Genomic DNA, 12,051 nt, shown 5'->3' on the forward strand with positions numbered 1-12,051 from the left:
TAACTTTCCACCCCGTGTTACCACACAGTCAGTCTTCACCCATCACGTCCTTCCTCTCATATCCTCCCTCCTCCGATCCAGATCTTCTTTCTCTTCCCCTGTCAGCTGACGGCTCTTCTCCTTACTTCTCATTCCTCGTATCACCTTCCAAGTTCCAAACCCACCGTTTTCAAAAATAACAACGGCCTTCTCTGAGGAGCGGAGGAACATGAGACGAGGCGCAACAGCCAAGATTGAGGAGGTGTGAGAAACACCGGAAACTTGAAAGAAGATGAACCAGGTCTAGACTGAGACCATCCAACTGTGAGAGGCAGCAATGTGCCGCAAGGCATCCAGTCTGCCGGAAAGCTATTAGAAGAAGAAGGAGCTAAGGACCTAACCTCTTCGATTAAAGGATAAGTTCACCCAAAAATGAAAATCGTGTAGAATGGTGTACAGGACATTTGTTTTAAATTACCTGGGGGAGGACCCCCAGACCCCCCCTTCCACCACTCATGTATCTTTCTACTGTAAGTTTGCTTCCTCCCAACATAGCCAGGTGCCCATACTTGTTCATTCATATTGTATTCATGTTATAACCTATATTATCTGCTTCTGGGTCTGTATTAAGATGAGCATTTATTCAGATATGACTTCTATTTGGACCTGAGAGAGTAAAGTGGGGAGTGTTGGACGATGGGAGCGACTTGGTGAGGAGCAGATCCTTCTTATCCTTTGAAGAAAAATGGTGTATCTGGAGTAGGCTATATGAAAATGCAGCCCAATGGTTCAAAAGGCCAGAGAGAGGTTGAGTCGGTCAATTTACCACAAATAATGCTCATTTTATTATGAACAAAAATAGGTCTTGTGTTCCCCGCCTCCCTGGGAGCAAAGTCCCAAATGGTCACTTCTACAACAGCACCCCCTACCTACCCCCCCCCCCCCCCCCCCCAGGGCTGATTTAACAGCAGATGACATCTTGAGCCATTTTCAACCAATTAAATGCAGCTTTTCCTTTTTTATACATTTGGTGTTAACATCAAATAACGCCAGCATTGTGTTTCATCACAGGACAGTCAAACAATTTAGTTGAAAACATTTTTTTTAGTGTGCAGTAGTTTTAGTCCTCAACTTCATTTATTTATTTATTAATTCATTTGAAGGACAATGCACAACATTACTGTAATTGTGCCAGTGTTAACCAGATGGTCAATTTTCAACTGCTGTCCCTTGGAACTCCAGTTCAATTGCCAGTGACACACACACACACACACACACACACACACACACACACACACACACACACACACAGACAGGAGTATTGACCCTAACATTTAACATGTGACCGGCTGAAACCGGAGCACCCTTGAGGAAACCCACACGGACATGGGGAGAACATGCAAACTCCACACAGAAAGGACCTGTGATGGACCAGGATTCGAACCCCGGTACCTTCTTGCTACAAGGCAACTAACCACTGTGCCATCTGTCAATGTCCTCTCCTTTCAAACAATCATAGTGACTGTGGTTCTGCACTTCATACATAAAAACATGAGGGAGGGGAGGAAGGGAGACGTGCATTGCAAATGTGCCTTTGGAGATAATGGACTTAAAAGACTTCACAGTCTGAAGACGTGAAGTTGCCAAAGCCACGGAAATCTGCATTGTCTTTGCAGTGACAGCTTGCCTAACAACAATGTCCCTAAATAGTGAGGTATGCTAAATGTAGCTGTTCCGTCCTACCTGTGTAGGCTGTAACCTCCAGAGGGTTCAGTGTGTCACAGACAGCCCACTCTGAACTACCCAGGGTCCTGCTGCCTCCACCATCACATCACCCCTGTCACTCACTCAAGACCTGAGAGAGACAGAGAGAGGGATGAAGGCAGAGAGAGACATGGGGAGAGAGAGCCAGAGGAAAGAGACAGAGAGGGAGGGAGAGAGAGAAGAGGGACAAAGTGAGAGAGTGAGACAGACGGGAGAGAGATAGAGAGAGAAGAGGGACGAAGGGAGAGAGTGAGACAGACGGGAGAGAGAGAGAGAAGAGGGACGAAGGGAGAGAGTGAGACAGACAGGAGAGAGAGACAGAGAGGGAGGAAGGGAGAGAGAGACAGACAGGAGAGAGAGATGGAGCGGAAAGAGAGAGAGACAGAGAGGGAGGGAGGGGAGAGAGAGAGGGATAGAAGAGGCGGGGAGACAAAAGTAAAGCCTTCTTTATCAAAGGCAACACATTTTCAAAGAGACGCACAAGGACACACACACCACCACAATAATTCACAGCAAATGCAGAATTATAGCGTTCAGAGATAGATTTGATGATAGATTTAGATAAAATAACAACGGGGGGGGGGGGGGGGGGGGGGGGTTATTTTTTTGTTCTTGCTCAAACCGAATGTTTTATGGTCACTCACCACGATTCAGTCGGTCACGGGTCGGCTTGGTTCCAGCCTTAAAACTCGATTTTTCTGTCTGTGGAGAACATTAATGGGGAACTTACTTCCGGGTTCAGAAACACCCCGAAAGTTCACGTGCCTGTTGAGCTCTATACAGTAGAAGTCAATGGGCAAATGACCCTACTTCTCACTTAATGTATGACCTCAGTAAACACTTTCCTAATCAGTTGACCAGTTTCAAGTCTTCTTCAATACAGCATGATGTTCACTTAGTAAAGCATGGTCCCATTTAGAGTCAAATAGACTATAAAGTAGACTATGCTTTGGGCGCATGATTGACAGGTCGCCTGGCCAGTGATCGCACAGCTCGACGAACACAGACCGCCGACCAATAAAAAAAAAAAAAAAAAAAACTCTCGTAACGGGACAAGCCCCGTCTTTTATTGTCACACGAACACCACAACACATGCATGCGGCCACAACACACTCATGCTGACGGTGGCCGGTGAAAGGTGTCCTCTGCATTTAACCCATCCAGGCATGTCCTTTCCTCCGGGGGGCAGGCCAGGAGCAGTGGTCGCTTTCTCGTACAGCGCCCGGGGACCAACTTCGGATGTTGTCGTCACTGGTCGGATGACGATGACGATCTGATCTTCTGCATGTTTTTGGTGGGGGGGTTATATACGGAGGAACCCCCTGGGGGAGCACGGGGAGAACATGCAAACTCCACACAACCAGAAAGGCCCTTACGACGAGATACCCCACCTGGGGCCGGTTGCACCAACTGGTCTTACACTGGTCTTAAGCTAAGTTGGTCGTAACTTTACGACCTAACAGCTACGCCGGTTGCACCAAGACGACTTAAGCCTTATTTTCACTAAGACCAGGCGTAACTCCTACGCCTCGTCAGGAGGAGGCGTAGCAGAGATCTCCGCGGAGACCTTTTTGACCGTCATCGTCGTAACACCGCCAGTTCGCCGTCTTTGAAAGCACGACGTTAGATTATAACTAACTAGTTGTGTGGCTTAGCCTTCCCAAATGTTGACGTTACTTTTTTAGAATGTAATACATAGAATTGGGAACGTTACATTCAATTTCATTCAGACTCCCTGACACTAATCGCCGCCGCCATTTTCCCCCGGGGCTTCCACAGGAGGAGGGGGGTGGGAGGAGGGAGGGTGTAGTGACGCACATACAGTAGTGGTAGTGTTATACGGCTCTGAGTAGTGGGTGACGGCGCGAGGCACATGTGGGCCAATCAGAGGGCATTCCCCGACAATTCACATGAACGCGCATTGCTACGACCAGCGTAGTTAAGACCAGAGTAAGCCGTGTTGGTGCAACAGGCGTAAATCCATGGTCTTAACTAAGACCGACGTAGGAGTTACGACCAGGCATAGTTAAGACCAGTTGGTGCAACCGGCCCCTGGGCAGTAGGCACTGAAGATATGGGGGGGAACACAACCACAGCGCCCACAGTGTCCCAGGCGAGAATCGAACTCAGGACCTTCTGACTGTGAGGCGACAGCTCTACCACTGAGCCACCGTGCCCCCGTACCGTGCAATAGCGAGTGGCGCTGTGGCTCTGGCAAAAAAGGCAGGCAAAATGTCAAAGCAATGGGTGACATATTTTTTAGAGTCTATGGTTCAAAAGTTGAAGTGTGTGTCTGTGTGTGCACGCTTCCCCTCCCCCATGTCTCTTCTGCCTATCCTCTGAACTGAGATCTGTGGATGATGCTCTCACTTGAGTTGGAGCTCTCTGAGCTGCTCGAGCACGATCGTGATTCATGTGTATTCAAATAGAGTTAGAGCCATATATCAGTTTTTCCATTCTGATTATCCCAGCTTTCAGAGAAGAGTTGACCGAGTTATCGGCCATCGGCAGCTTCAATCCTACAATACCAGCGTTGACCTCCAGGAACCCATAACGTTCCAACCCTGTATTTACCATCTGCCCTCATGTGATTAAATCTCAGGTATGATGTCATCACAGCTCTCCTTCACTCGCCGCATTGCTCAGCCTCCTGAAGACGTGAGTGGGAAGTTGGAACTGTTGCTATAGAAACACAAGAAGTGCTTTTGCCTAATGCGGTGATGGAGCAGAGGCAGCCCAACAATGTTAAACTGTCAGGTCTCCACTACGACGTTAAACTGTCAGGTCTCCACTGAGACTGGTCGCTTCCCAGCTGGAGGGCTATAGGGGTGGCAGGTGGGTGGGATGGTTTCCCAGGCGGGTGGCCAGGTGTGTGGTGTGGCTCCCAGGCGGGTGGCCAGGTGCGTGGGGTGGCTCCCAGGCGGGTGGCCAGGTGCGTGGGGTGGTTGCCAGGCAGAGGGTCGAGGGTGGCCGGGTGCGTGGGGTGGCACATCTAGATGGTAGCTGAATGAAATAAGAGTGACTCGAGCCGAAGAAGACACGGCAAAGTCAAGTCAATTCTATTTGTATATAGCACATTTCAACCACAGAGGCAATTCAATGTGTTTTACATAAAATGGATAAAGAAAAGAGCACGGAGGAATACAAAGAGAAAGTATTACAAGGCAAAATAAACAGTAAGAAGAACCACAAAGTCCAGAATGTCACAGTGCAAAAAGATTTGCAGTAAGTAAAGTAAAATAATAAAAAGATGCTTTTGTGAGTGAAATCTTCCTGTTCACGCAGGACGCTGAATGTAAGTAGAACTGAAGCTTGAGGCAGGCACAAGCTGAACTGACGCCTCACCGTTCACACAAGAAGCCTTCTCTTTTCCTCTCAGCGCCTCCTCAGTGCGCCTTGAACCCGCCCACAACTCCCATTGACTTCATGCATGGCAGCTTCACGCGTCACGCTTGGAAAATAGGCGTGAATCCTGAACGATCGCTTGAGCAAGGCGGGAGCGTGGCTTCGGCGTGGCCCGCTCAAAGCCTTCACTTCATTCCCAATGGAGAAGTATGATCCGGTCCTGCTTGACCACTCCCACATCATGGTTCCTGTGTGAGGATGGCATCATGATCCTGTCCTGCTTGACCACTCCCACATCATCATTACTGCGTGATAGGGGTGTCACAATATATCGTCCCACGAAATTTCGCGATAGTAAAACGTCACGATATGTATCGTTGAGATGAAATCTCATATCGTGAAAAAAAAAAAAAAAAAAAAAAAAAAATCAGAAATAGACAAAGAAACGTCTTTGTTTGTTGAAGTTCAATGTGTGGAAAGTAGTTCAGTTGAACAAGTCTCTGAAGAGACACATGAGAAGTTATACAGGAGAGAAACCATTCAATTGAGTTTCTGGCAAAACTGTTTACTTGACAGGAAAAATTGAAGATGCATAAAAAATAGACTAAGAAAAGTCTTGTTGTTTGAGTTTGAAGAAAAACTGAAGATGCATAATGAGAATTTATACTGCTGAGAAACCTTTTAGTTCAAAGTAAATCTAAGTGACGGTGTAACTCATTCTATTTCAAGATAAGCCTTATCTCCAATCTCATGTTTTTTCTAGTTGTTATTGTAATAACAATTTCCCACAACAGCATGTTTTGTATTTGTGCATTTCAAATAAAATACTACTTTTCCAGTCATATATTGTCATTATTCAAGTTTAAAAAAATATTGTTAAAATCGTATCGTATCGTATCGTTATCGTGAACCCAGTATCGTGATACGTATCGTATCGTGAACTGAGTGTATCGTGACACCCCTACTGCGTGAGGATGGGATTCTTCTCACACATCCTCTGAACTGCAAAACCTCCACGGCCAAGCTTCAATCGATCCAAGTCCAAAGCCGAGCTATGGAGCTGAGCAGAGCCAGTGTCCCGTATCAAGGCTGACGCCCACGTCAGACCAAGAACAGATTTTGAAGAATCGTGAGTTATGTTTACGCCCTCGGAAGATAACTTGCCACCACATAAGTGAGTACGTCTCACAGTCACATACACTATAGAGATTGTAAACTTACAAAGGGAGGATGGCTAGCGGTGGGGGCTAATTCTGCTGGTTAGACTTGGAGGTTATATAGGCATGAGTTAATACCTAATAGTCATAACGAATGTAATAGCATCAGCCTTCTTGTTTGTAAGAACTTACCAGGTTTTAAACAGGCTTCTTGAGTTTATAGAACCATGATCTTAAAGGAACACTTCACACAAAAATAGTCATTATCTCTCACCACCCATGCCAAAGGAAGGTCGGGTGACATTTTTTCTTTTTAGTCCTGGAGCATCACAGGGAAACAGCATTGCAGTATTCTCCTAAATAACAGAAGTAAATGGTGACTAGTTTTCAAACGAGAACGGAGGAGTAGAGATCCAGACGAAGAGCGCATGCGGCACATGTACTGTACGCACCTCGTGGTGCAGTGGTGCACCCACTTCAGACGGTGTGCATGCTACCGTGCTAATATGTTTGAAAACTAGTCACCATTTACAGTTATCCTTGCAAGGCAGCTACTGGTCGGTCGGGGATCCTATTCGGCCTCGTGTAGAAAGCAGCTGCTTTCTGGTTTGCAAAGGTTTTAAATTTGATTTCCGTGCTCGGTTTGGGAAAATTACTTCAATGGCAATGGTGACATTTTAATCTACACTTTCTAGTAGTATTTACCAGATGAAAGCTGAGCTGAGCACTATTCTCTACTCATTGGTATTCACCATCTGAAGCTGACATTGACAGTATTTTCTAGTGGTTAAGGTGATGTGAACAGCTTGTACCATATTTCCCATTGGAGCTGAATGCAGCATGCTCTTTAACTGCATTGTGGTGCGATATTATGACTCTTTTTAGTCCATTTCTGTGCTAAGACCTTGAACCTTTTTCATGCTTTTCTTCATGCACAGTTCAGCAATTTGTCTTGCCTGGTTCAAGTGTTTGAGTGGAACCACAGAAACTGCAGCAATTTAGAATTGAGATATCTCACCACTGTGATTAGGCAGGCGGGCGCTCCGCTCGGCGCTGCGCAGCTTCAGGCATGTGCAGTTGAGCAGGCGTGCATGAGCACACAAAGCATGCGATGCACCTTAGAAATGAGCGTGTGGAGTCCGTGATATTTCTAGTTATACTACTTATATATATGCTACAGATTATACAGATGAATGGCCAACATTCTTTTTGAATCATAGTAAATTATAATAGCTATAGTAATATTCAATAATAGCTTCAATATAACAAGATAGCCTGAGAGGAGAGCAGGGATATGTAGAATGTCAACGTACATGTGAAGCAAAACGACCTGGAAAATACTTTTCTAAAACGTGGCATTTTACGTTTCTGCAAACCATCTGAAAACAAATAAATTTGAAACAAAAGGGCGGTTAATTTGAAAACCTTGCAGCATCTCCAACGTTAAAAGCAAATAAAACAACTAACAAATTTGGTAAAACACTTGGTTTTGTTTAAACAAGTAAAACAACTAGTCAGGGTTATAGTTTAGCTTAGGCTTAAATAACAAAAACGTTAAATGTGACTCACGGAAGTTTCGTTGACAATCTCCGCTCATACTGTAATGTAGCAAACATTCATGAACAGCTGTTCACATACATCACATGTATTGTTTTCTGTCCAGCTGAAATAGCCTATTGTTGAAAAATGTTAAGCTGAATACCATATTCAGCAAAGCACAAATAATGCATTTTAAATTAACGTTTTTCAGCATTATGCGGGTGTTTTAATAATAGTGTGCCTATAATGGTGGGGGAAACATATTCAGCTGAAAGCTGACTGTCTCACTGAGTTCAGATGAGAGGTTGGTCAGTCTGCCAGTGTGCCTGTCACACAAACTGAGCCACAGCAGAGCTGCTGTACTGTGCGCTTGTTGTTTTCTCTGGGAATAGTCATTATTTTGACTATTAATAAATCGCATTAGTGAGGCCAATTTTCCTATTTTCTCATGCCAGTGGATCTGATCTGGGCAGCTGGTTTTGACAGGCAGTGGATTAAGACTTGCTGTCCTCTGAGCAGGGTAGGAAATTAAAGACCCTGGCAAGGAAAAGGCACCGAAACCTTCCAACTATGTAATTTAGGGTCTTATGTGCCTAATTGTAAGCATCAAAAAGTTGTAGACATTAGTTTCAACCCAAAACCTAAACGTTGCCATTTCCCTGTTTTTACTGTTTGTTGAGGCTGGGATTGAAGTGGGTGGTACTTAGTGCTCATTATTTTTACAACCTTATTCCGTCGTAAAAAGTAATCTTATAGAAGCTCTCAGTTGTCTGTCAAACCTGAGGTTTAAAAGATGGCGCTCCCCTCCCCAGCCTGAGACGTTACTCGCACATGCGCTGTCATTTGGCATTTGCCAGTACAGGGACTGTGACTCTCTTGAGCTCCTCCCCCCCCCCCACCCCCGGCATTCCAGCATGACTAATGTCATGTCGGTGGTTCTCAAACTTTTTGAGCTGTGACTTTAGGCTAGGGTTCACCCCCCCCCCCCCCCCCCCCAACCGAATGCCAAGCACCTGCTTGGTATCTACTGCCATCTAAAAAATTTGGGCCGTTTGAAGCCCAATTTGGGCCGTTTGAAGCCCAATTTGGGCAATTTGAAGCCAGATTTGGGCCGTTTGAAGCCCAATTTGGGTCATTTGTAGCCAGATTTGGGCCGTTTGAAGCCCAATTTGGGCCGAGTCCAATTTTACAATGAGATGCACCCACTTTAACCCTGAATAAAGTAATAAAACCACTAGTAAACCAGTAGGCGGCGCCTGGCCTGCTGTTCAGTGAGTGGCCTGACTGCGAGCACCAAAAAAAAAAAAAAAAAAATTCAGGCCAGGCCACCGGGCATTTGCCCGACGTGCCCGATTATGCAGTCCGCGCCTGCCTAGAAGTAAAAAGCTTGAGCTAAGCTAATCCAGAACTACACACTGTCGCATAGGCTTCCACATCACGTCAGCACTCAACCTGGACTGTTGTTGGATGTGTGCACTGATTACCCCGGGCTGAACGAGGTGAGGGAAAGATAGTTTCCGTGTTCGTCCTTTGAAGTGGTGACGTTATTGACGTATATATCCCCATCGACTCAACAGTGTAGTCTCATTTAGCCGTTTGTTAGCTAGCCACCCTTTTAACGGCACGTAAAAGCTTCAAAACTCATAAAAGTGGTCCTTGTGTGTGAAGATGATATTACTAAACACTGGTTCGCGTTTGATTAAGCCAGCGTTGCCCAGAGAGATTATTAGAAGCATCGCGCCAAAAACCCATTCAAAACTCCCATAGGCGAAAACAGTGAAGAACCAGGAGTGTTAGCATCGATGATTTCCAGACTCGTTCCTGCGGCTCTCTATTAGACTTCATAGTAGTAGCCATGAACACTTTGAAAGCAACAGGTTGTTTGTGTGTAAATGTTTTATCTGATGATTTTAATGTTATTCAAATCTATGCGTTTTCTATGTCTTTTTTGTAGAAACTTTGTGTTGCTGCTATTCTTGGCCAGGTCTCCCTTGTAAAATATTTTTGTTTACCTTTATTTATACAGGGGAGTCTCACTGAGAGCAATGCTCTCTTTTTCAGGAGTGCCCTGTTCACATTCACACACACATTCACACCTGGTAGCTGCCCAGTACAACCAGTCTGGTCTGCTGGCCACTGAGCAGCTCCACTGGAGCGGTTGGGGTTATGGGCCTTGCTCAAGGGCACGTCAGTGGGGGTAATTCGGGAGGGGCAAGCGCTGCCTTTTTATTTTCCCCACCCAGATTTATCCTGCCGGTCCTGGGGATTGAACCGACGACCTTCCGGTCACAAGCTCGCTTAGCGATATAATTGATCTCAAGGGGACAAACCTGTGTGTGTGTGTGCGTACGTGCATGCATGTGTGAGTGAGTCAGTAAGTGTAAGGAGACGCATTTGATGCATAAAGATGAGTTGAAGGTGAAGAGAAGGTGGAGAGGCAAAGTCTTCTCAGCTCCGTTTACTTCACAGGCAAGAGGTGTAATGATTTTGATTCATGAGTCAATTCCACTACAGGTGAATAAGATAATTAAGGATAAGAGGGGTCGATATCTTATTATACAGGGGATGATTCTGAATGAGCAATTGATTTTGGCAAATATTTATGGGCCAAACAATGATGACCCGATGTTTTTCCAAAACCTGTTTCTTACTCTATCTACTATTCCTGGTAGTTGTGTGATTGCAGGTGACTTCAATTGCACCTTGAAGCCAGAGATGGACAGGAGCTCGGGAGTTGATCAATCTCATACTCGATCTAGGGAGGTAATACACCACTTCATGAAAGAAATGAACCTGATAGATATTTGGAGGGAAAATAATCCAAATGACAAAACTTTTTCGTGTTACTCTGGTACACATCAGTCTTACTCACGTATTGATTTTTTCCTGATATCAGCAGGTTTAAAACATAGAATCAAAGATTGCTTATATGACGCCATACTAATATCGGATCATGCACCAAATTCATTAGTGTATCAAGACCCCAATTTAGTGAGAGATGTCCCTAGGTGGCGCTTTAAGCAAAAATGGTTGGCGGATCCTGGCTTTGTCACATTTTTGGAGGAACAAATACAATTTTATTTTGAAACAAATACAACAGAAACATCGGCAAGTTATAGATGGGAGGCTTTTAAAGCTTTTATTAGGGGCCAAATAATCAACATAACTAGTTCTAAAGCTAAGCAGACGTATCAGAAGACAAAGGCATTGGAAATAGAAATTAAGACATTGGAAAAAGAATACTTTCAATCAGGTTCCCCTGGAGTTCACCAAAGATTACTCCTGATACGGTCACAATATAATGAACAATCGGCATCAAAAGCAATGGCCAGTCTTTTAAGACTTAGACAAACATTTTATGAGCAGGGAGAGGCGTCTGGGAAGGTGCTGGCGTGGCGCATCAAACAGTTAGAGAATGAGAGGGCCATCATTTCTTTACAAAATAACCTAGGAGAGACTATTGTAGATCCAATTGGAATAAATGAAGCTTTCAGAAAATATTATGAAGAGCTTTATAGCTCAGAAATAAGCTACGACGAATCGGAATTGAACACCTTCTTAGAGGGAACTGATATACACTCAGTACCAGAAGAGTTTAGAGCAGATATAGATAAAGACATAACATTAGAGGAAATAGCTATAGCAATTGATAGTATACAATCAGGAAAAACACCGGGGCCCGACGGATTACCAATTGAAATTTATAAGAAGTTCAAAATTAGATTACAGACACCCCTTTTAGAAATGTTTATTGAATCCTTTGAAAATGGGATCCTGCCACGCTCCTTAAGAGGAGCATTGATCACGTTATTGCCAAAACCGGGTAAACCAAACAACAAATGTGAGAACCTGAGGCCAATTAGTCTTTTAAATGCGGATCTGAAAGTGTTATGTAAAATTTTAGCTAGAAGGATTGAAGGGATAATACCAAAAATAATAGGAAAAGATCAGAACGGTTTTATTCGTGGCAGGCAAGGCTTTCATAATGTCAGAAGAATTCTGAATATTCTCCATTACCACAAGGGGGAGCCAGACACTGCTTTATTGTCATTGGACGCCGAAAAGGCCTTTGACAGGGTAGAATGGCCATATCTTTTTGAAATTCTGAACCGTTTTGGCCTAGGGGATAAATTTTGCAAATGGATAAAATTACTTTATACGGAGCCATATGCTGAAATATTGACCAATGGAACCATCTCAAATACTATCAAGATAAAACGTGGCTGTAGGCAGGGGGATCCGGTGTCTCCATTATTATTTATTTTGG

Source organism: Poromitra crassiceps, assembly GCF_964638095.1.
Source record: "Poromitra crassiceps genome assembly, chromosome: 6".
NCBI classification, from domain to species: domain Eukaryota; kingdom Metazoa; phylum Chordata; class Actinopteri; order Beryciformes; family Melamphaidae; genus Poromitra; species Poromitra crassiceps.